At 43.8% G+C, this 25,955-nt stretch overlaps 1 pseudogene; it reads right to left on the reverse strand.

Annotated features, from left to right (window-relative positions):
- Nucleotides 1-25,955, reverse strand: part of LOC106612147 (transcription factor COE1-A-like) — a 143,057-nt pseudogene that overhangs the window by 90,206 nt on the left and 26,896 nt on the right.

Raw genomic sequence — 25,955 nt, forward strand, 5'->3', positions numbered from 1 at the left:
GTCTCCTCTATTCTCCTACTGTCTCTCCTCTAATTCTCCTACTGTCTCTCCTCTATTCTCCTACTGTCTCTCTCCTCTATTATCCTACTGTCTCTCTCTCTATTATCCTACTGTCTCTCTCCTCTATTATCCTACTGTCTCTCCTCTATTATCCTATATGTCTCTCCTATACTCTCCTAGCTGTCTCTCCTCTATTATTCTAATTTCACTTCATTGTTCTACTGTCTCCTCTATTCTCCTACGTCTCTCTCCTCTATTCTCCTACTGTCTCTCCTCTATTATCCTAACATTCTCATCTCCTACTGTTTCTCTCTATTATCCTACTGTCTCTCCTCTATTATCTACTGTCTGTCTCTCCTCTATTCTCCTACTGTCTCTCCTCTATTATCCTACTGTCTCTCCTCTATTCTCCTACTCTGTCTTTCCTCTATTCTCCTACTGTCTTTCCTCTATTATCCTAATGTCTCTCTCTCTATTATCCTACTGTCTCTCTCCTCTATTATCCTACTGTTTCTCTCCTCTATTATCCTACTGTCTCTCTCTATATATCCTATTTTCTCTCTCCTCTATTATCCTACTGTTTCTCCTCTATTTCTCCTAATGTCCTCTCCTCTATTATCCTAATGTCTCTCTCCTCTATTATCCTACTGTTTCTCTCCTCTATTATCCTACTGTCTCTCCTCCATTCTCTTACTGTCTTCTCTATTATCCTACTGCCTTTCTCCTCTATTATCCTACTGTCTCTCCTCTATTCTCCTACTGTTTCTCCTCTATTCTGCTACTGTCTCTCTCCTCTATTCTCCTAATGTATCTCTTCTTTTCTCCTACTGTCTCTCTCCTCTATACTCCTACTGTCTCTCCACTATTATCCTACTGTCACTCTCCATTATCCTACTGTCTCTCTCCTCTATTATCCTACTTTCTCTCCTCTATTATCCTACTGTCTCTCTACTCTATTCTCCTACTGTTTCCCGCCTCTATTCTCCTACTGTCTCTCTCCTCTATTATCCTACTGCTCTCTCTTCTATTCTTCTACTGTCTCTCCTCTATTCTCCTACTGTCTCTCCACTATTATCCTACTGTCACTCCTCTATTCTCCTACTGTCTCTCCTCTATTATCCTACTTTCTCTCTCCTCTATTATCCTACTGTCTCTCTCCTCTATTCTCCTACTGTCTCTCCTCTATTCTCCTACTGTCTCTCCTCTATTATGCTACTGTCTCTCCTCTATTATCATAATGTCTCTCTCCTCTATTATCCTACTGTCTCTCCTCTATTATCCTACTGTCTCTCCTCTTCTCTCCTGCTGTCGCTCCTCTATTCTCCTAACGTCTCTCCTCTATTCTCCTACTGTCTCTCTCCTCTATTCTCCTACTGTCTCTCTCCTCTATTATCCTACTGACTCTCTCTTCTATTCTTCTACTGTCTCTCCTCTATTCTCCTACTGTCTCTCCACTATTATCCTAATGTCTCTCTCCTCTATTATCCTAATGTCTCTCCTCTATTATCCTACTGTCTCTCCTCTATTATCCTACTGTCTCTCCTCTATTATCCTACTGTCTCTCACTATTATCCTAATGTCTCTCTCCTCTATTATCCTACTGTCTCTCCTCTTTTATCCTACTGTCTCTCCTCTATTCTCCTACTGTCTCTCTCCTCTATTCTCCTACTGTCTCTCTCCTCTATTCTCCTAACGTCTCTCCTCTATTCTCCTACTGTCTCTCTCCTCTATTCTCCTACTGTCTCTCTCCTCTATTATCCTACTGTCTCTCTCCTCTATTATCCTACTGCCTCTCTCCTCTATTATCCTACTGTCTCTCCTCTATTCTCCTACTGTTTCTCCTCTATTCTCCTACTGTCTCTCTCCTCTATTCTCCTAATGAATCTCCTCTTTTCTCCTACTGTCTCTCCTCTATTCTCCTACTGTCTCTCCTCTATTCTCCTACTGTCTCTCTCCTCTATTCTCCTACTGTCTCTCTCCTCTATTATCCTACTGTCTCTCTCCTCTATTATCCTACTGTCTCTCTCCTCTATTATCCTACTGTCTCTCCTCTATTTTCCTAAAGTCTCTCCTCTACTCTCCTGCTGTCTCTCCTCTATTATTCTAATGTCTCTCCTCTATTGTCCTACTGTCTCCTCTATTCTCCTACTGTCTCTCTCCTCTATTCTCCTACTGTCTCTCCTCTATTATCCTAACATCTCTCCTCTATTCTCCTACTGTCTCTCCTCTATTATCCTACTGTCTCTCCTCTATTATCCTACTGTCTCTCTCCTCTATTATCCTACTGTCTCTCCTCTATTATCCTACTGTCTCTCCTCTATTCTCCTACTGTCTTTCCTCTATTCTCCTACTGTCTTTCCTCTATTATCCTAATGTCTCTCCTCTATTATCCTACTGTCTCTCTCCTCTATTATCCTACTGTTTCTCTCCTCTATTATCCTACTGTCTCTCTCCTCTATTCTCCTATTTTCTCTCTCCTCTATTATCCTACTCTTTCTCCTCTATTCTCCTAATGTCTCTCCTCTATTATCCTAATGTCTCTCCTCTATTCTCCTACTGTTTCTCCTCTATTCTCCTACTGTCTCTCTCCTCTATTCTCCTAATGAATCTCCTCTTTTCTCCTACTGTCTCTCCTGTATTATCCTACTGTCTCTCCTCTATTCTCCTACTTTTTCTCCTCTATTCTCCTACTGTCTCTCTCCTCTATTCTCCTAATGAATCTCCTATTTTCTCCTACTGTCTCTCCTCTATTCTCCTACTGTCTCTCCTCTATTCTCCTACTGTCTCTCTCCTCTATTCTCCTACTGTCTCTCTCCTCTATTATCCTACTGTATCTCTCCTCTATTATCCTACTGTCTCTCTCCTCTATTATCCTACTGTCTCTCCTCTATTATCCTACTGTCTCTCCTCTACTCTCCTGCTGTCTCTCCTCTATTATTCTAATGTCTCTCCTCTATTGTCCTACTGTCTCCTCTATTCTCCTACTCTCTCTCTCCTCTATTCTCCTACTGTCTCTCCTCTATTATCCTAACATCTCTCCTCTATTCTCCTACTGTCTCTCCTCTATTATCATACTGTCTCTCCTCTATTATCCTGCTGTCTCTCTCCTCTATTATCCTACTGTCTCTCCTCTATTATCCTACTGTCTCTCCTCTATTCTCCTACTGTCTTTCCTCTATTCTCCTACTGTCTTTCCTCTATTATCCTAATGTCTCTCTCCTCTATTATCCTACTGTCTCTCTCCTCTATTATCCTACTGTTTCTCTCCTCTATTATCCTACTGTCTCTCTCCTCTATTCTCCTATTTTCTCTCTCCTCTATTATCCTACTGTTTCTCCTCTATTCTCCTAATGTCTCTCCTCTATTATCCTAATGTCTCTCTCCTCTATTATCCTACTGTTTCTCTCCTCTATTATCCTACTGTCTCTCCTCTATTCTCTTACTGTCTCTCCTCTATTATCCTACTGCCTTTCTCCTCTATTATCCTACTGTCTCTCCTCTATTCTCCTACTGTTTCTCCTCTATTCTCCTACTGTCTCTCTCCTCTATTCTCCTAATGTATCTCCTCTTTTCTCCTACTGTCTCTCCTCTATTCTCCTACTGTCTCTCCACTATTATCCTACTGTCACTCCTCTATTATCCTACTGTCTCTCTCCTCTATTATCCTACTTTCTCTCTCCTCTATTATCCTACTTTCTCTCTACTCTATTCTCCTACTGTTTCCCGCCTCTATTCTCCTACTGTCTCTCTCCTCTATTATCCTACTGCTTCTCTCTTCTATTCTTCTACTGTCTCTCCTCTATTCTCCTACTGTCTCTCCTCTATTATCCTACTGTATCTCTCCTCTATTATCCTACTGTCTCTCTCCTCTATTATCCTACTGTCTCTCCTCTATTATCCTACTGTCTCTCCTCTATTCTCCTGCTGTCTCTCCTCTATTATTCTAATGTCTCTCCTCTATTGTCCTACTGTCTCCTCTATTCTCCTACTGTCTCTCCTCTTTTCTCCTACTGTCTCTCCTCTATTATCCTAACATCTCTCCTCTATTCTCCTACTGTCTCTCCTCTATTATCCTACTGTCTCTCTCCTCTATTATTCTACTGTCTCTCCTCTATTATCCTACTGTCTCTCCTCTACTCTCCTGCTGTCTCTCCTCTATTATTCTAATGTCTCTCCTCTATTGTCCTACTGTCTCCTCTATTCTCCTACTGTCTCTCTCCTCTATTCTCCTACTGTCTCTCCTCTATTATCATAACATCTCTCCTCTATTCTCCTACTGTCTCTCCTCTATTATCCTACTGTCTCTCCTCTATTATCCTACTGTCTCTCTCCTCTATTATCCTACTGTCTCTCCTCTATTATCCTACTGTCTCTCCTCTATTCTCCTACTGTCTCTCCTCTATTCTCCTACTGTCTCTCTCCTCTATTATCCTACTGTCTCTCTCCTCTATTATCCTACTGTCTCTCTCCTCTATTCTCCTACTGTTTCTCCTCTATTCTCCTACTGTCTCTCTCCTCTATTCTCCTAATGTATCTCCTCTTTTCTCCTACTGTCTCTCCTCTATTCTCCTACTGTCTCTCCACTATTATCCTACTGTCACTCCTCTATTATCCTACTGTCTCTCTCCTCTATTATCCTACTTTCTCTCTCCTCTATTATCCTACTGTCTCTCTACTCTATTCTCCTACTGTTTCCCGCCTCTTTTCTCCTACTGTCTCTCTCCTCTATTATCCTACTGCTTCTCTCTTCTATTCTTCTACTGTTTCTCCTCTATTCTCCTACTGTCTCTCCTCTATTATCCTACTGTATCTCTCCTCTATTATCCTACTGTCTCTCTCCTCTATTATCCTACTGTCTCTCCTCTATTATCCTACTGTCTCTCCTCTACTCTCCTGCTGTCTCTCCTCTATTATTCTAATGTCTCTCCTCTATTGTCCTACTGTCTCCTCTATTCTCCTACTGTCTCTCTCCTCTATTCTCCTACTGTCTCTCCTCTATTATCCTAACATCTCTCCTCTATTCTCCTACTGTCTCTCCTCTATTATCCTACTGTCTCTCTCCTCTATTATCCTACTGTCTCTCCTCTATTATCCTACTGTCTCTCCTCTACTCTCCTGCTGTCTCTCCTCTATTATTCTAATGTCTCTCCTCTATTGTCCTACTGTCTCCTCTATTCTCCTACTGTCTCTCTCCTCTATTCTCCTACTGTCTCTCCTCTATTATCATAACATCTCTCCTCTATTCTCCTACTGTCTCTCCTCTATTATCCTACTGTCTCTCCTCTATTATCCTACTGTCTCTCTCCTCTATTATCCTACTGTCTCTCCTCTATTATCCTACTGTCTCTCCTCTATTCTCCTACTGTCTTTCCTCTATTCTCCTACTGTCTTTCCTCTATTATCCTAATGTCTCTCTCCTCTATTATCCTACTGTCTCTCTCCTGTATTATCCTACTGTTTCTCTCCTCTATTATCCTACTGTCTCTCTCCTCTATTCTCCTATTTTCTCTCTCCTCTATTATCCTACTGTTTCTCCTCTATTCTCCTAATGTCTCTCCTCTATTATCCTAATGTCTCTCTCCTCTATTATCCTACTGTTTCTCTCCTCTATTATCCTACTGTCTCTCCTCTATTCTCTTACTGTCTCTCCTCTATTATCCTACTGCCTTTCTCCTCTATTATCCTACTGTCTCTCCTATATTCTCCTACTGTTTCTCCTCTATTCTCCTACTGTCTCTCTCCTCTATTCTCCTAATGTATCTCCTCTTTTCTCCTACTGTCTCTCCTCTATTCTCCTACTGTCTCTCCACTATTATCCTACTGTCACTCCTCTATTATCCTACTGTCTCTCTCCTCTATTATCCTACTTTCTCTCTCCTCTATTATCCTACTTTCTCTCTACTCTATTCTCCTACTGTTTCCCGCCTCTATTCTCCTACTGTCTCTCTCCTCTATTATCCTACTGCTTCTCTCTTCTATTCTTCTACTGTCTCTCCTCTATTCTCCTACTGTCTCTCCACTATTATCCTACTGTCACTCCTCTATTCTCCTACTGTCTCTCCTCTATTATCCTACTTTCTCTCTCCTCTATTATCCTACTGTCTCTCTCCTCTATTCTCCTACTGTCTCTCCTCTATTCTCCTACTGTCTCTCCTCTATTCTCCTACTGTCTCTCCTCTATTATGCTACTGTCTCTCCTCTATTATCATAATGTCTCTCTCCTCTATTATCCTACTGTCTCTCCTCTATTATCCTACTGTCTCTCCTCTACTCTCCTGCTGTCGCTCCTCTATTCTCCTAACGTCTCTCCTCTATTCTCCTACTGTCTCTCCTCTATTATCCTACTGTCTCTCCTCTATTATCCTACTGTCTCTCACCTATTATCCTAATGTCTCTCTCCTCTATTATCCTACTGTCTCTCCTCTTTTATCCTACTGTCTCTCCTCTATTCTCCTACTGTCTCTCTCCTCTATTCTCCTACTGTCTCTCTCCTCTATTCTCCTAACGTCTCTCCTCTATTCTCCTACTGTCTCTCTCCTCTATTCTCCTACTGTCTCTCTCCTCTATTATCCTACTGTCTCTCTCCTCTATTATCCTACTGCCTCTCTCCTCTATTATCCTACTGTCTCTCCTCTATTCTCCTACTGTTTCTCCTCTATTCTCCTACGGTCTCTCTCCTCTATTCTCCTAATGAATCTCCTCTTTTCTCCTACTGTCTCTCCTCTATTCTCCTACTGTCTCTCCTCTATTCTCCTACTGTCTCTCTCCTCTATTCTCCTACTGTCTCTCTCCTCTATTATCCTACTGTCTCTCTCCTCTATTATCCTACTGTCTCTCTCCTCTATTATCCTACTGTCTCTCCTCTATTATCCTACTGTCTCTCCTCTACTCTCCTGCTGTCTCTCCTCTATTATTCTAATGTCTCTCCTCTATTGTCCTACTGTCTCCTCTATTCTCCTACTGTCTCTCTCCTCTATTCTCCTACTGTCTCTCCTCTATTATCCTAACATCTCTCCTCTATTCTCCTACTGTCTCTCCTCTATTATCCTACTGTCTCTCCTCTATTATCCTACTGTCTCTCTCCTCTATTATCCTACTGTCTCTCCTCTATTATCCTACTGTCTCTCCTCTATTCTCCTACTGTCTTTTCTCTATTCTCCTACTGTCTTTCCTCTATTATCCTAATGTCTCTCTCCTCTATTATCCTACTGTCTCTCTCCTCTATTATCCTACTGTTTCTCTCCTCTATTATCCTACTGTCTCTCTCCTCTATTCTCCTATTTTCTCTCTCCTCTATTATCCTACTGTTTCTCCTCTATTCTCCTAATGTCTCTCCTCTATTATCCTAATGTCTCTCCTCTATTCTCCTACTGTTTCTCCTCTATTCTCCTACTGTCTCTCTCCTCTATTCTCCTAATGAATCTCCTCTTTTCTCCTACTGTCTCTCCTCTATTATCCTACTGTCTCTATCCTCTATTATCCTACTGTTTCTCTCCTCTATTATCCTACTGTCTCTCCTCTATTCTCCTACTGTCTCTCTCCTCTGTTCTCCTACTGTCTCTCTCCTCTATTATCCAACTGTCTGTCCTCTATTATCCTACTGTCTCTCTCTCTACTATTCTTCTACTGCCTCTCCTCTATTCTCCTACTGTCTCTCCTCTATTATCCTACTGTCTCTCTCTACTATTCTTCTACTGCCTCTCTCCAGCATACTTTTTCTTTCTCTCTCTTGTGTTCGGTCTTTCTGTTGACAGGTGGTAAATGTCTGTAGGTGAGGCTATAGCTCAGCCCTCCATCTGACATCCTCCTCATCACTCACACTATTTATTTCTACATCTGTCTCTCTCGCTCTCATTTCTCTTTCTCCCTCTATCTCTTCTACTGCCCCTTCTCTGTCCTCCTCCTATACTTCTCTCTGAGCTATGTGCCGTGTCATACAGATCATCCTCACTACAATAGCCTAGCATTGGTCTCCTAAACTAATTCATCAGGTCTGAATTCCAAATGGCACCCAATTCCCTACAAAGTGCAATACTTTTGATCAGAGACCTATGGGCCCTGGTAAATGTAGTGTACTAAGTAGGGAATAGCGTGCCCAGGTGTTACTCACTGTGCTCTGCTCTGAAGGGTGAACCATTTGTCTCTGGGGTTAATAAAGAGATACATAACCGCTTCCCCCTGTCTGATACTGATGTAGCTGAGGGCTTGGAGTGGAGAGTGGATCCTCTCTTTATCTCTCCTCTCTTCACTATCTACCTCCCTCTCTCAATACAAGTCAATTCAATTCAAGGGGCTTTATTGGCATGGGAAACATGTGTTAACATTGCCAAAGCAAGTGAGGTAGATAATATACAAAAGTGAAATAAACACAAAAATAAATAAATGAACAGTAAACATTACACTTACAGTAGCTCCAAAAGAATAAAGACATTACAAATGTCATATTATGTATATATACAGTGATGTAACAATGTACAAATGGTTAAAGTACAAAAGGGAAAATAAATAAGCATAAATATGGGTTGTATTTACAATGGTGTTTGTTGTCCACTGGTTGATCTTTTCTTGTGACAACAGGTCACAAATGTTGCTGCTGTGATGGCACACTGTGATATTTCACCCAGTAGATATGGGAGTTTATCAAAATTGGATTTGTTTTCGAATTCTTTGTGGATATGTGTAATCTGAGTGAAATATCTCTAATATGGTCATGCATTTGGCAGGAGGTTAGGAAGTGCAGCTCAGTTTCCACCTCATTTTGTGGGCAGTGTGCCCATAGCATGTCTTCTCTTGAGAGCCAGGTCTGCCTACGGCGGCCTTTCTCAATAGCAAGGCTATGCTCACTGAGTCTGTACATAGTCAAAGCTTTCCTTTTGGGTCAGTCACAGTGGTCAGGTATTCTGTCACTGTGTACTCTCTGTTTAGGGCCAAATAGCATTCTAGTTTGCTCAGTTTTTTTGTTAATTCTTTCCAATGTGTCAAGTAATTATCTTTTTGTTTTCTCATGACTTAGTTGGGTCTAATTGTGTTGCTGTCCTGTGGGGTCCTGTGGGGTGGGTTTGTGTTTGTGAACAGAGTCCCCCAGCTTGCTTAGGGGACTCTTCTCCAGGTTCATCTCTCTGTAGGTGATGGCTTTGCTATGGAATGTTTGGGAATCGCTTCCTTTTAGGTGGTTGTAGAATTTAACGTCTCTTTTCTGGATTTTGAAAATTAGCGGGTATCGGCCTAATTCTGCTCGGCATGCATTTTTTGGTGTGTTACATTGTACACTGAGGATATTTTTGGCAGAATTCTGCATGCGGAGTCTCAATTTGGTATTTGTCCCATTTTGTGAATTTTTGGTTGGTGAGCAGACTTCACAACCATAAAAGGCAATGGGTTCTATAACTGATTCAAGTATTTTTAGCCAGATCCTAATTGGGATGTAGAATTTTATGTTCCTTTTGATGGCATAGAATGCCCTTCTTGCCTTGTCTCTCAGATCGTTCATAGCTTTGTGGAAGTTACCTGTGGCGCTAAAGTTTAGGCCGAGGTATGTATAGTTTTTTGTGTGCTCTAGGACAACGGTGTCTAGATGGAATTTGTAAATGTGGTCCTGGGCGACTGGTCCTTTTTTGGTCTTACTGAGATTTACTGTCAGGGCCCAGGTCTGACAGAATCTGTGCAGAAGATCTAGGTGCTGCTGTAGGCCCTCCTTGGTTGGTGACAGAAACACCAGATCATTAGCAAACAGAAGACATTTGACTTCAGATTCTAGTAGGGTGAGGCCGGGTGCTGCAGACTGTTCTAGTGCCCTCACCAATTCGTTGATATATATGTTAAAGAGGGTGGGACTTAAGCTGCATCCCTGTCTCACCCCACGCCCCTGTGGGAAGAAATGTGTGTGTTTTTTGCCTATTTTAACCTCTTTCTTTCTCCTCTCCTTACTACCTATCCACCTACCTCTCTCTCTCTCTCCTCTCCTGACTACCTATCTACCAACCTCCCTCTCTCTCCTCACTACCTATATACCTACCTCTCTCTCTCTCTCTCTCTCCTCTCCTGACTACCTATCTACCAACCTCCCTCTCTCTCCTCTCCTCACTACCTATATACCTACCTCTCTCTCTCTCTCTCTCTCTCTTCTCTCCTCACTACCTATCTACCAACCTCCCTCTCTCTCTCCTCTCCTCACTACCTATATGCCTACCTCTCTCTCTCTCTTTCTCTCTCTCTCTCTCCTCTCCTCACTACCTATATACCAACCTCCCTCTCTCTCTCTCCTCTCCTCACTACCTACACACCTACCTCTCTCTCTTTCTGTCTCCTCTCCTCACTACCTATTTACCTACCTCTCTCTCCTTCTCTCTCCTCTCCTCACTACCTATCTACCTACCTCTCTCTCTTTCTGTCTCCTCTCCTCACTACCTATATACCAACCTCCCTCTCTCTCTCCTCTCCTCACTACCTACACACCTGCCTCTCTCTCTTTCTGTCTCCTCTCCTCACTACCTATTTACCTACCTCTCTCTCCTTCTCTCTCCTCTCCTCACTACCTATCTACCTACCTCTCTCTCTTTCTGTCTCCTCTCCTCACTACCTATATACCAACCTCCCTCTCTCTCTCCTCTCCTCACTACCTATATACCAACCTCTCTCTCTTTCTGTCTCCTCTCCTCACTACCTATTTACCTACCTCTCTCTCCTTCTCTCTCCTCTCCTCACTACCTATCTACCTACCTCTCTCTCTTTCTGTCTCCTCTTCTCACTACCTATATACCAACCTCCCTCTCTCTCTCCTCTCCTCACTACCTATATACCAACCTCTCTCTCTTTCTCTCTCCTCTCCTCACTACCTATTTACCTACCTCTCTCTCTTTCTCTCTCCTCTACTCACTACCTATATACCTACCTCTCTCTCTCTCTCTCTCTCTCTTTCTCTCTCCTCTCCTCACTACCTATATACCTACCTCTCTCTCTCTCTCTCTTTCTCTCTCCTCTCCTCACTACCTATATACCTACCTCTCTCTCTCTCTCTCTCTCTCTCTCTCTCTCTCCTCTCCTCACTACCTATATACCTACCCCACTGTTTATGTTTGTAAACAGAGCCCTAGGACCAGCTTGCTTAAGGGGCTCTTCTCCAGGTTCATCTCTCTGTAGATGATGGCTTTGTTATGGAAGGTTTGGGAATCGCTTCCTTTTAGGTGGTAATAGAATTTAATGGCTCTTTTCTGGATTTTGATAATTAGCGGGTATCGGCTTAATTCAGAGTCTCAATTTGGTGTTTGTTCCATTTTGTGAATTCTTGGTTGGTGAGCGGACCCCAGGCCTCACAACCATAAAGGGCAATAGGCTCTATAACTGTTTCAAGTATTTTTAAACAGATCCTAATTGGGATGTCAAATTTTATGTTCCTTTTGATGGCGTAGAAGGCCCTTCTTGCCTTGTCTCTCAGATCGTTCACAGCTTTGTGGAAGTTACCTGTGGTGCTGATGTTTAGGAAGAGTTAGGTATAGTTTTTTGTGTGCTTTAGGACAACGGTGTCTAGATGGAATTTATAAATGTGGTCCTGACAACTGGAACTTTTTTGGAATGCCATTATTTTTGTCTTACTGAGATTTACTGTCAGGGCCCAGGTCTGACCGAATCTGTGCAGAAGATCTGGGTGCTGCTGTAGGCCCTCCTTGGTTGGTGGCAGAAGCACCAGATCATCAGCAAACAGTAGACATTTGACTTCAGATTCTTGTAGGTTGAGGCCAGGTGCTGCAGACTTTTCTAGTGCCCTCGCCAATTCGTTTATATATATGTTGATGAGGGTGGGGCTTAAGCTTCATCCCTGTCTCACCCCACAGCCCTGTGGAAAGAGATGTGTGTGTTTTTTGCCAATTTTAACTGCACACTTGTTGTTTGTGTAGATGGATTGTACGTCGTATGTTTTCCCCCAACACCACTTTCCATCTATTTGTATAGCAGACCCTCATGCCAAATTGAGTCAAAAGCTTTTTTGAAATCAACAAAGCATTAGAAGACTACATTTGTTTTGGTTTGTTTGTTTGTCAATTAGGGTATCGGCCATGCATCACTGACATTTCATCTAGGAGTCTGAGTGGTTTGTTTCCGCGGTGACCCCGCAACCTGTCATACGCACACACACGCATTTGTAAGCCACTTGTTCCATCAGGCGGATGCTGTTAGAGTAGTCTGTAATGCATCTCTCATCATGTCTATCTAAAGTGTCATGATTTATTGAACCACAACATCTCACTATACTGAAACATTCATCCTCTGTACGCTCCCTGCATCATCTCTCCCTGAGTGTGTGTGTGTGTGTTTGTTTATGTCTGTGTGTCTTGTGATTTCTCCTCATTGTTAAATATTTCTCAGTACTAATGGACCCATGTGTGAGTGGTGGGTCAGGGGGATTGCTCTGTTCTCCTACGTGCCCAGGGAAAGTCATGCCTGGGGAAAAGGAGTCTCTGTCTCCCCCTGGGCTGGAGGTCCCAAAGACACTTAGTCCATTCAGTTTCCTACATTTAATTCTAAAGTGGATCATTCAAAATTAAATTCAGACATGTTCATCTTTCTGAAACATCTTAAATGTCCTGAGCAACCATTCCTTCTAGGATTTGACTGCAGTGGGATCGCTTAAGAGGACAGTCTGTGAACTCACTTAACTACTCTACTGGGGTAATGGAAGGCCAATGAGCTTGCAATGAAGCAGGGAAAAGGCTGGGTTCTATGCAGGGAATTTGTTTTACAATGACACCTCAGATCTCTATCTCCAGTTAGCTACACATCTAAAACCCTGACATGTCAATAACATGTTGTTTATTTTATTTAACCTTTATTTAACTAGGCAAGTCAGTTAAGAAAAAAATCTTATTTACAATGACAGCCTAGAAGCAGTGGGTTAACTGCCTTGTGTCAGTGGTGTTGTGTCAGTAGCGGTGTGCCAGTAGTGTTGTGTCTGTAGTGTTGTGTCAGCAGTGTTGTGTCAGTAGCGGTAGTGTTGTGTCAGTGGTGTTGTGTCAGTAGCGGTAGTGTCAGCAGCAGTAGTGTTGTGTCAGTAGCGGTAGTGTCACTAGCGGTAGTGTTGTGTCAGTAGCGGTGTGTAAGTTGAAGTAGCAGTGTGTCAGGAATGTTGTGTCATTAGCGTTGTGCCAGTAACATTGTGTCAGTAATGGTGTGTTAGTAGCATTGTGTCTGTAGCGGTGTGTCAGTTGCATTGTGTCAGTAGCAGTAAGTTGAAGTAGCGGTGTGTCAGGAGTGTTGTGTCATTAGTGTTGTGGCATTAGCGTTGTGCCAGTAACATTGTGTCAGTAATGGTGTGTCATTAGTTTGTGTCAGTAATTTCGTGGAAGTAGTGGTGTGTCAGTAGTGTTGTGTCAGCAGCAGTAGTGTCAGTAGCAGCAGTGTTGTGTCAGTAGTGTTGTGTTAGTAGCAGTAGTGTTGTGGCAGTAGTGTTGTGTTGTGTCAGTAGTGTTGTGCTGTGTCAGTAGTGTTGTCTCAGTAGCAGTAGTGTTGTGTCAGTAGTGTTGTCTCAGTAGCAGTAGTGTTGTGTCAGTAGTGGTGTGTCAGTAGCAGTAGTGTTGTGTCAGTAGCAGTAGTGTCAGTAGCAGTAGGGTTGTGTCAGTAGTGTTGTCTCAGTACCTGTGGTGTTGTGTCAGCAGCAGTAGTGTTGTGTCAGTAGTGTTGTGTCAGCAGTGTTGTGTCAGTAGCAGTAGTGGTGTCAGTAGTGTTGTGTCAGTGGTGTTGTCTCAGTAGCAGTAGTGTTGTGTCAGTAGCAGTAGTGTCAGTAGCAGTAAGTTGAAGTAGCGGTGTGTCAGGAGTGTTGTGTCATTAGTGTTGTGGCATTAGCGTTGTGCCAGTAACATTGTGTCAGTAATGGTGTGTTAGTAGCATTGTGTCTGTAGCGGTGTGTCAGTTGCATTGTGTCAGCAGTCTTGTGTCAGTAGGCTTGTGTCAGTAGTGTTGTGGCAGCAGTCTTGTGTCAGTAATCTTGTGTCAGTAGTGTTGTGTCAGTAGCATTGTGTCATTAGTGTTGTGTCATTAGTATTGTGTCAGTAATTTCGTGGAAGTAGTGTTGTGTCAGTAGTGGTGTGTCAGTGGCGGTGTGACAGTAGCAGCTGTGGTGTGTCAGTGGTGTTGTGTCAGTTGTGCATCAGTGGCGGTGTGTCAGTAGCAGCAGTGGTGTGTCAGTTGTGTTGTGTCAGTAGTGTTGTGTCATTGGTGTTGTGTCATTAGTGTTGTGTCAGTAATTTTGTGTAAGTAGTGTTGTGTCAGTAGTGTTGCGTCAGTAGCGTTGTGTCAGTAGTGTTGTGTTTGTTGTGTAGTGGATATCATAAGGTGAATGCACCAATTTGTAAATCGCTCTGGATAAGAGCGTCTGCTAAATGACGTAAATGTAAATGTAAATGTAGTGGTGTCAGTAGTGTTGTGTCTGTAGTGTTCTGTCAGTAGCAGTAGTGTTGTGTCAGTAGTGTTGTGTCAGTAGCATTTTGTCAGTAGTGTTGTGTCAGTAGCAGTGGTGTTGTGTCAGTAGTGTTGTCTCAGTAGCAGTAGTGTTGTGTCAGTGGTGTTGTCTCAGTAGCAGTAGTGTTGTGTCAGTAGTGTTGTCTTGGTAGCAGTAGTGTTGTGTCAGTAGTGGTGTCTCGGTAGCAGTAGTGTTGTGTCGGTAGTGTTGTCTCAGTAGCAGTAGTGTTGTGTAAGTAGTGTTGTGTCAGTAGCGTTGTGTCAGTAGTGTTGTGTCAGTAGTGTTGTGTAAGTAACAGCGTTGTATCAGTAGTGCTGTGTCAGTAGCAGTAGTGTTGTGTCAGTAGTGTTGTGTCAGTAGCATGGTGTCAGTAGTGTTGTGTCAGTTGCAGTAGTGTTGTGTCAGTAGTGTTGTCTCAGTAGCCGTAGTGTTGTGTCAGTGGTGTTGTCTCAGTAGTGTTGTGTCATTAGTATTGTGTCAGTAATTTCGTGGATGTAGTGGTGTGTCTGTAGTGGTGTGTCAGTAGTGGTGTGTCAGTAGTGTTGTGTCTGTGGTGTTGTGTCAGTAGCAGTGGCGTTGTGTCAGTAGTGTTGTGTCAGTGGTGGTGAGCCAGTAGTGTTGTGTCAGTAGTGTTGTGTCTGTGGTGCTGTGTCGGTGTGTCAGTAGCAGTAGCATTGTGTCAGTGGTGTTGTGTCAGTAGTGTTGTTTCAGTAGCATTTTGTCAGTAGTGTTGTGTCAGTAGCAGTAGTGTTGTGTCAGTAGTGTTGTGTAAGTAACAGTAGTGGTGTGTCTGTAGTGTTCTGTCAGTAGCAGTAGTGTTGTGTCAGTAGTGTTGCGTCAGTAGCATTTTGTCAGTGGTGTTGTGTCAGTAGCAGTAGTGTTGTGTCAGTAGTGTTGTCTCAGTAGCAGTAGTGTTGTGTCAGTAATGTTGTCTCAGTAGCGTTGTGTCAGTAGTGGTGTGTCAGTAGCAGTAGTTTTGAGTCAGTAGTGTTGTGTCAGTAGTGTTGTGTAAGTAACATTAGTGTTGTATCAGTAGTGCTGTGTCAGTAGCAGTAGTGTTGTGTCAGTAGTGTTGTGTCAGTAGCATGTTGTCGGTAGTGCTGTGTCAGTAGCAGTAGTGTTGTGTCAGTAGTGGTGTCTCGGTAGCAGTAGTGTTGTGTCAGTAGTGTTGTCTCAGTAGCAGTAGTGTTGTGTCAGTAGTGTTGTCGCAGTAGCGTTGTGTCAGTAGTGTTGTGTCAGTAGTGTTGTGTAAGTAACATTATTGTTGTATCAGTAGTGCTGTGTCAGTAGCAGTAGTGTTGTGTCAGTAGTGTTGTGTCAGCAGCATGTTGTCAGTAGTGTTGTGTCAGTTGCAGTAGTGTTGTGTCAGTAGTGTTGTCTCAGTAGCAGTAGTGTTGTGTCAGTGGTGTTGTCTCAGTAGCGTTGTGTCATTAGTATTATGTCAGTAATTTTGTGGATGTAGTGTTGTGTCAGTAGTGTTGTGTCAGTAGCATTTTGTCAGTGGTGTTGTGTCAGTAGCAGTAGTGTTGTGTCAGTAGTGTTGTCTCGGTAGCAGTAGTGTTGTGTCAGTAGTGTTGTCTCAGTAGCGTTGTGTCAGTAGTGGTGTGTCAGTAGCAGTAGTTTTGAGTCAGTAGTGTTGTGTCAGTAGTGTTGTGTAAGTAACATTAGTGTTTTATCAGTAGTGCTGTGTCAGTAGCAGTAGTGTTGTGTCAGTAGCATGTTGTCAGTAGTGTTGTGTCAGTAGCAGTAGTGTTGTGTCAGTAGCATTTTGTCAGTAGTGTTGTGTCAGTAGCAGTAGTGTTGTGTCAGTAGTGTTGTCTCAGTAGCAGTAGTGTTGTGTCAGTAGTGTTGTCTCAGTAGCGTGGTCTCAGTAGCATGGTGTCAGTAGTGTTGTGTCAGTAGTGTTGTCTCAGTAGCAGTAGTGTTGTGTCAGTAGTGTTGTCTCAGTAGCGTTGTGTCAGTAGTGTTGTGTCAGTAGCAGTAGTTTTGAATCAGTAGTGTTGTGTCAGTAGTGTTGTGTCAGTAGCAGTAGTGTTGTGCATCTACAGTGAGGGAAAAAAGTATTTGATCCCCTGCTGATTTTGTACGTTTGCACACTGACAAAGAAATGATCAGTCTATAATTTTTATGGTAGGTTTATTTGAACAGTGAGAGACAGAATAACAACAAAAAAATCCAGAAAAACGCATGTCAAAAATGTTATAAATTGATTTGCATTTTAATGAGGGAAATAAGTATTTGACCCCCTCTCAATCAGAAAGATTTCTGGCTCCCAGGTGTCTTTTATACAGGTAACGAGCTGAGATTAGGAGCACACTCTTATTAAAGGGAGTGCTCCTAATCTCAGTTTGTTACCTGTATAAAAGACACCTGTCCACAGAAGCAATCAATCAATCAGATTCCAAACTCTCCACCATGGCCAAGACCAAAGAGCTCTCCAAGGATGTCAGCGACAAGATTGTAGACCTACACAAGGCTGGAATGGGCTACAAGACCATCGCCAAGCAGCTTGGTGAGAAGGTGACAACAGTTGGTGCGATTATTCGCAAATGGAAGAAACACAAAAGAACTGTCAATCTCCCTCGGCCTGGGGCTCCATGCAAGATCTCACCTCGTGGAGTTGCAATGATCATGAGAATGGTGAGGAATCAGCCCAGAACTACACGGGAGGATCTTGTCAATGATCTAAAGGCAACTGGGACCATAGTCACCAAGAAAACAATTGGTAACACACTACGCCGTGAAGGACTGAAATCGTGCAGTGCCCGCAAGGTCCCCCTGCTCAAGAAAGCACATATACATGCCCGTCTGAAGTTTGCCAATGAACATCTGAATGATTCAGAGGACAACTGGGTGAGTGTTGTGGTCAGATGAGACCAAAATGGAGCTCTTTGGCATCAACTCAACTCGCCGTGTTTGGAGGAGGAGGAATGCTGCCTATGACCCCAAGAACACCATCCCCACCGTCAAACATGAAGGAGGAAACATTATGCTTTGGGGGTGTTTTTCTGCTAAGGGGACAGGACAACTTCACCGTATCAAATGGACGATGGACGGGGCCATGTACCGTCAAATCTTGGGTGAGAACCTCCTTCCCTCAGCCTGGGCATTGAAAATGGATCGTGGATGGGTATTCCAGCATGACAGTGACCCAAAACACATGGCCAAGGCAACAAAGGAGTGGCTCAAGTAGAAGCACATTAAGGTCCTGGAGTGGCCTAGCCAGTCTCCAGACCTTAATCCCATAGAAAATCTGTGGAGGGAGCTGAAGGTTCGAGTTGCCAAACGTCAGCCTCGAAACCTTAATGACTTGGAGAAGATCTGCAAAGAGGAGTGGGACAAAATCCCTCCTGAGATGTGTGCAAACCTGCTGGCCAACTACAAGAAACGTCTGACCTCTGTGATTGCCAACAAGGGTTTTGCCACCAAGTACTAAGTCATGTTTTGCAGTGGGGGTCAAATACTTATTTCCCTCATTAAAATGTAAATCAATTTATAACATTTTTGACATGTGTTTTTCTGGATTTTTTTGTTGTTATTCTGTCTCTCACTGTTCAAATAAACCTACCATTAAAATTATAGACTGATCATTTCTTTGTCAGTGGGCAAACGTACAAAATCAGCAGGGGATCAAATACTTTTTTCCCTCACTGTATGTCTCCCTGTTTATCAAACACATTACTAACCTTTTTCTACACTCTGTCCTCACGTGACCAGACACATATGTCCACAAATCACAAAATAAGGAACCATGCATACATTAGCATACCTGATGAACAACCTTCTCTATTTAATATGCAAATTCCCAGAGACATTAGCGAATGCCGTCTGTTCTAAATGAATAAATTTGAATGGCAATTAGAGTAATCCTTTATAATTAATGAAAACTGTCAATTTTGGTTCAGGAGTAATTTGATTAACGTTATGATGGGACACTTAGTAAGTTCATTAGAGTGGTGGACTGGAGGGATACACACACACACACACACACACACACACACACACACACACACACACACACACACACACACACACACACACACACACACACACATTTGCACGCACACAGCCACACACACACTCGCGCATAAGTTCCCATGCATGCACGGACGCATGCACACATGGACGTACACACCCACCCACACACACATACACATACACTAAAAGGAAATCTCTCCCACCCTACCTTGACCTTGCTAACTACCTTCCTGTAAAACAGCCAGAAAGCACATTAGAACTCATGATTAGCGTGTGATTACTGTACACTACCAACAACAACCTGTGAATCATTTGGCATCTGACAAATAGCGAGAAATAATATTGTTTCAGTTGAAAGAAAAAAAGGTTTTATTTCAGTCCATTAGCAAATAATGTGATCCATCACCTCCTCTCGTCATCCCCCATTTCTCTCTCACAGTCACTCTCTCAATTCAAAGGGCTTTACTGGCATGGGAAACATATGTTTACATTGCCAAAGCAAGTAAAATAGATAATAAATAAAAGTGAAATAAACAATATAAAATGAACAGTAAACACTACACTTATAAAAGTTCCAAAGGAATAGAGACATTTCAAATGTCATATTGTGGCTATTTACAGTGTTGTAACGATGTGCAATTAAAGTACCAAAGGGAAAATAAATAAACATAAATGTGGGTTGTATTTACAATGGTGTTTGTTCTTCACTGGTTGCCCTTTTCTTGTGGCAACAGGTCAGAAATCTTGCTGCTGTGATGGCATACAATGGTATTTCACCCAATATCTCTCTCCTCTCCCTCCCGCTCTATTTCTCTCTCCCCCTCCTCTCTTTCTGTGTCAGGTTAGTGGGTCCATTCTTACTGTAACACTTCATAAAGTCAGACCCCCGTGGAGCGACTAGGTTCTGGATCCTGGCCTCTAACAGAGAGTGGCTTGCTCTCTCTCTCTCTCTGAAAAACACTCATAAACACAGAATAGCAGTACCGTGGGATTCAGTGGGAAGCTTGACATAAATATGTCAACAACATTCAGGTGCAAACAGACACACACACACACACACACACACACACACACACACACACACACACACACACACACACACAGATGCCAGTAAGCGCACACACACACAAACACACAATGATGCCAGTAAGGACACACACACACACACAAACACACACACACACACACACACACTGATGCCTGTAAACACACACACAAACTCAGGTTGGTAAACCCTTAGGCCTAATCTGACACACTCAGGTTGGTAAATCCTTAGGCCTAATCTGACACGCTCAGGTTGGTAAATCCTTAGGCCTAATCTGACACACTCAGGTTGGTAAATCCTTAGGCCTAATCTGACACGCTCAGGTTGGTAAATCCTTAGGCCTAATCTGACACACTCAGGTTGGTAAATCTTTAGGCCTAATCTGACACACTCAGCTAAAACACCTGGTTAATGTTAACTGAGCAGTTGTAGCCAATTACTCTCCCATATAACACCCTGATCAGAACCAGACATTACACATCAACTACAACAGGAGTCCATTCATGTGTATGTTTCTGGTGACTGTGGGAGAGGGAAAGAAGAAGAGAGGGGGAGATGTGAAAGGGAGGGGGGATGGAGGAGCGGTGAAGGGGGAGTAGAGGGGTGAGGTCAGGCTGGCCAGAGGAGGAGAAGGGGGAGGAGAGAGGAAGACAGGGGAAGGGGGAGTAGAGGGGTGAGGTCTGGCTGGCCAGAGGGGGAGAAGGGGGAGGAGAGAGGAAGACAGGGGAAGGGGGAGTAGAGGGGTGAGGTCTGGCTGGCCAGAGGGGAAGAAGGGGGAGGAGAGGGGAAGACAGGGGAAGACAGGGGGCAGGGAGGGGGAGGGAAGAGGGAGGGGCAGTGAGAGTGACCGACGAGTGACATTACCATGCATCATGGCTAGATGGCCAGAAGGACAGACAGGTGAAATTCCCCTGCGTCATGGCTGGACGGACAGAGGGACAGACAGGCGAAATTCCCCTGTGTCATGGCTGGACGGACAGAGGGACAGGCAGGTGACATTACCCTGCGTCATGGTTAGACAGACAGGTGACATTACCCAGCGTCATGGCTGGAGGGACAGAGGGACAGACAGGTGACAGTACCCTGTGTCATGGCTGGATGGACAGAGGGACAGGCAGGTGACATTAGCCAGCGTCATGGGTGGACGGACAGAGGGACAGACATGTGACATTACCTAGCGTCATGGCTGGAGGGACAGAGGGACAGACAGGTGACATTACCCAGCGTCATGGCTAGACAGACAGGTGACATTACCCTGCGTCATGGCTAGACAGACAGGTGACATTACCCTGCGTCATGGCTAGACAGACAGGTGACATTACCCTGCGTCATGGCTGAACGGACAGAGGGACAGACAGGTGACATTACCCAGCGTCATGGCTAGACAGACAGGTGACATTACCCAGCGTCATGGCTGAACGGACAGAGGGACAGACAGGTGACATTACCCTGCGTCATGGCTGAACGGACAGAGGGACAGACAGGTGACATTACCCAGGGTCATGGCTAGACAGACAGGTGACATTAGCCTGCGTCATGGCTGAACGGACAGAGGGACAGACAGGTGACATTACCCAGGGTCATGGCTAGACAGACAGGTGACATTAGCCTGCGTCATGGCTGAACGGACAGAGGGACAGACAGGTGACATTACCTAGCGTCATGGCTGGAGGGAACAGAGGGACAAAGGCCAAGATGGTTATCCAAGAAGAGAAATGTAAATGGCCACACACACAAAGAGCTCTGTGTGTGTGCGCATGTGGGTGTGTGCATGTGTGTGTGTGCGTTTGTGTGTGCATGTGAGTGTGTACCCATTGAGGTTACATTTCCTATCCTTCCTTTCAAGGGTCTTTAAACTCTCCAGCACACCCAGACATGAAATATAAATCTCCATCTCACATACTCTCTCACACACACCTTCACATACTCTGTCACACACACACACACTGTACACACAATGACTCACACACACCCTCACACACACATACACTCTGTCACCCCCCTCCAACACACACACAGTCACACACATACACACTCTGTCACACCTTCACACACACACACTCTGTCACACACACTCCAGGAACGCCAATTTACACAGCAACTCTTCATTTATTTAACACATACACAAAATTACACATGAAGGGTGTGTGTCTGCTTACAGTTTTTCCCAACTGCTTACACACGTTTTCAAAATTGCCTCTCCTTTTTTCAAAACTCTACACACAATTCCCAAAACTGCACACACAAAATGCAAAATGCCTCACATCTCCTTCAAAATGTAACACTGCATTCAAAATGCCATAAACACATGTCAGAATGAAGCATTTGCATCAAATGGCAAACACTGCTTTCATAATAGTACATTTTTGGATATACCATGTAAACACTGTTCTAAATCTAAAGCTCTTTGGTCTTTCATAGGCTTATATCTACATTTCAATACAATGTTCTACAGTGAAAGTAATCGGCTGAGAGGGGTAACAAGTACACTGTAAACACCAATGCAATGTAGAAACAGAAAATATTTATTAGGCCAAACATTACTGTTGTATACAGTAGCATACAACAAAACCATAAACATATGTATGGATATCTTAAGGTGAATGCACCAATTTGTAAGTCGCTCTGGATAAGAGCGTCTGCTAAATGACATAAATGTAAATGTAAATATGTAAACCAAAAGTATATTCTTTAGAATACAGTAAAGAACACAATTGTGTGTGTGGGGTCCCGGGGGGGGGGGGGGGGGGGCAGTCCAGGAATTGGTAGGGGGGGGGAGGCAGTCACCAGTGCTAAGCTACGCTTCATCTCTTCTCCGGGCTGGGTCTGCCCACAATACTTCGTCCACATCACAAGATACGTTTTCTCTTGCCAAACAGCGAGGGAAGTATCTCCTAGCATGGCGTATCCAACCTTGGACAGAGGCAACCTCTATGTCCCCACATGCGTCCTCCATTGCCTGGAGAAGCGGCATGCGGGCATAGGGTTGGCGATCATACACTTTCCAGCGCCAGGCTGAGAAGAATTCCTCTATGGGATTTAGAAAAGGTGAATATGGGGGTAGGTACAAAACTACAAATTGTGGATGGGTGGCAAACCAGTTTTGGACCAGAACAGCCCGGTGAAAACTAACATTGTCCCATAAAACCACAAATCTAGCAGGCTCCTGATCTGGATCAGGGACAAGCATTGTGTAAATTGCATCCAGAAAAGTGAGCATATGGCCGGTGTTGTACGGACCCAGTGTGGCATTGTGATGGAGGACCCCGTTTTGAGTGATGGCAGCACACATAGTTATATTACCCCCACGATGTCCAGGGACATTGGTAATTGCCCTCTGTCCTATTGTGTGTGTGACCTGGTGAATAAGTGTAGCATTTTGATTGGTTGTGTTTGGAAAAGGAAAGCAAGTCACTTCCTGTTAGATTTTTGTGTTTTAGGTAGAGAATTGTGTGTAGTGTTTTGAAAAAAGTGTTTTATGCAATTGACAACTGAGTCAAAGGCTGAGAAATAGCTTATGGTTTTGGATATTTGGTGTGTAGTTTTGCACTTTGAGTGAGAGGTTTCAAAAGTCGTGTGACATGAAAAGATTGTGTGTAAGCAGTTGGAAAAAACTGTAATCTCCACTAGCTGACTAACCACTGTACAGTGAAACGTCACTTTCCCTACCACGTGATAAGCCATCAATTTGACTCTGTAATAATCCTGCCAGGATTGATATGGAAAGGATAGGAGCTTTCACGAACCCATCACTCTCCCATATCTTACCCTTACCTGAGTCTTAGAGAGAACCCATCACTCTACTGTGTCTTACCCTTCCTGTGTCTTAGAGAGAACCCATCACTCTACCGTGTCTTACCCTTCCTGTGTCTTAGAGAGAACCCATCACTCTACTGTGTCTTACCCTTCCTGTGTCTTAGAGAGAACCCATCACTCTACCGTGTCTTACCCTTCCTGTGTCTTAGAGAGAACCCATCACTCTACCGTGTCTTACCCTTCCTGTGTCTTAGAGAGAACCCATCACTCTACCGTGTCTTACCCTTCCGGTGTCTTAGAAAGAACCCATCACTCTCCCATATCTTACCCTTACCTGAGTCTTAGAGAGAACCCATCACTCTACCGTGTCTTACCCTTCCTGTGTCTTAGAGAGAACCCATCACTCTACTGTGTCTTACCCTTCCTGTGTCTTAGAGAGAACCCATCACTCTACCGTGTCTTACCCTTCCGGTGTCTTAGAAAGAACCCATCACTCTCCCATATCTTACCCTTACCTGAGTCTTAGAGAGAACCCATCACTCTACCGTGTCTTACCCTTCCTGTGTCTTAGAGAGAACCCATCACTCTACTGTGTCTTACCCTTCCTGTGTCTTAGAGAGAACCCATCACTCTACCGTGTCTTACCCTTCCTGTGTCTTAGAGAGAACCCATCACTCTACCGTGTCTTACCCTTCCTGTGTCTTAGAGAGAACCCATCACTCTACCGTGTCTTACCCTTCCGGTGTCTTAGAAAGAACCCATCACTCTCCCATATCTTACCCTTACCTGAGTCTTAGAGAGAACCCATCACTCTACCGTGTCTTACCCTTCCTGTGTCTTAGAGAGAACCCATCACTCTACTGTGTCTTACCCTTCCGGTGTCTTAGAAAGAACCCATCACTCTCCCATGTCTTACCCTTACCTGAGTCTTAGAGAGAACCCATCACTCTACTGTGTCTTACCCTTCCTGTGTCTTAGAGAGAACCCATCACTCTACTGTGTCTTACCCTTCCTGTGTCTTAGAGAGAACCCATCACTCTACCGTGTCTTACCCTTCCTTATCTGTGTCTTAGAGAGAACTCATCTCTTGCTTCTTGCTATGTGAAGTTGCACTAAAACAACACCATGAGACAGTGACCGCATTCTCTTTCAGCAAGAAGACTTTTGACCACCAGTCTAGGACAGAACTAAAGAGAGAGGGGGGGATAAGGTTAAGGTAGTGTCATGACGTGGCCCTTTCTGCGTATAGATCATGGCTTCCCCCTCTCTCCTACACCCAGGTTCTGTTATCTCAGGTCATAAATTCCTGCCGGAGACTCTCTCCCCCTTTTCATGCAGAGAGAGACCACAGAGTGAACAAAGCATTTCACGTGGCCAAACTCCTAGATCCCCAAAATACGAAAATGAAACTATATGTCCACCTTTGAGAGTGTGGGAATGGTCCGTGGACACTTAAGGGACAGTTATGTTGAGGTGTTTCATTTGGTGACCTCATGAAGGACAGTAAACAAACAACTATAGTTGAAGTCAGAAGTTTACATACACCTTAGCCAAATACATTTAAACTCAGTTTTTCACAATTCCTGACATTTAATCCTAGTAAAAAATCCCTGTTTTAGGTCAGTTAGGATCACCACTTTATATTAAGAATGTGAAATGTCAGAATAATAGTAGAGAGAATTACTTATTTCAACTTTTATTTCTTTCATCACATTCCCAGTGGGTTAGAAGTTTACATACACTCAATTAGTATTTGGAAGCATTGCCTTTAAATTGTTTAACTTGAGTCAAACACTTCAGGAAAGCCTTCCACAAGCTTCCCATAATAAATTGGATGAATTTTAGTCCATTCCTCCTGACAGAGCTGGTGTAACTGGGTCAGATTTGTAGGCCTCCTTGCTTGCACACGCTTTTTGAGTTCTGCCCACACATTTTCTATAGGATTGAGGTCAGGGCTTTGTGATGGCCACTACAATACCTTGACTTTGTTGTCCTTAAGCCATTTTGCCACAACTTTGGAAGTATGCATGGGGTCACTGTCCATTTGGAAGACTCATTTGTGACCAAGCATTAACTTCCTGACTGATGTCTTGAGATGTTGCTTCAATATATCCACATAGTTTTCCTTCCTCATGAAAGCATCTATTTTGTGAAGTGCACCAGTCCCTCCTGCAGCAAAGCACCCCCACAACATGATGCTGCTCCCCCCCTCCCCCCGTGCTTCACGGTTGGGATTTGGGATGGTGTTCTTTGGCTTGCAAGCCTCCCCCTTTTTCCTCCAAACATAATGATGGTCATCATGGCCAAACAGTTCTATTTTTGTTTCATTAGACCAGAGGACATTTCTCCAAAAAGTACGATCTTTGTCCCCATGTGCAGTTGCAACCTGTAGTCTGGCTTTATTATGGTGGTTTTGGAGCAGTGGTCTCTTCCTTGCTGAGCGGCCTTTCAGGTTATGTCAATATAGGACTCGTTTTACTGTGGATATAGATACTTTTGTGCCTGTTTCCTCCAGCATCTTCACAGGGTCCTTTGCTGTTGTTCAGGGATTGATTTGCACTTTTTGCACCAAAGTACGTTCATCTGTAGGAGACAGAACTCGTCTCCTTCCTGAGCGGTATGACGGCTGCGTGGTCCCATGGTGTTTAAACTTGCGTACTATTGTTTGTACAGATTAATGTGGTACCTTCAGGTGTTTGGAAATTGCTCCCAAGGATGAACCAG

This window comes from Salmo salar, chromosome ssa09 (assembly GCF_905237065.1).
Source record: "Salmo salar chromosome ssa09, Ssal_v3.1, whole genome shotgun sequence".
NCBI classification, from domain to species: domain Eukaryota; kingdom Metazoa; phylum Chordata; class Actinopteri; order Salmoniformes; family Salmonidae; genus Salmo; species Salmo salar.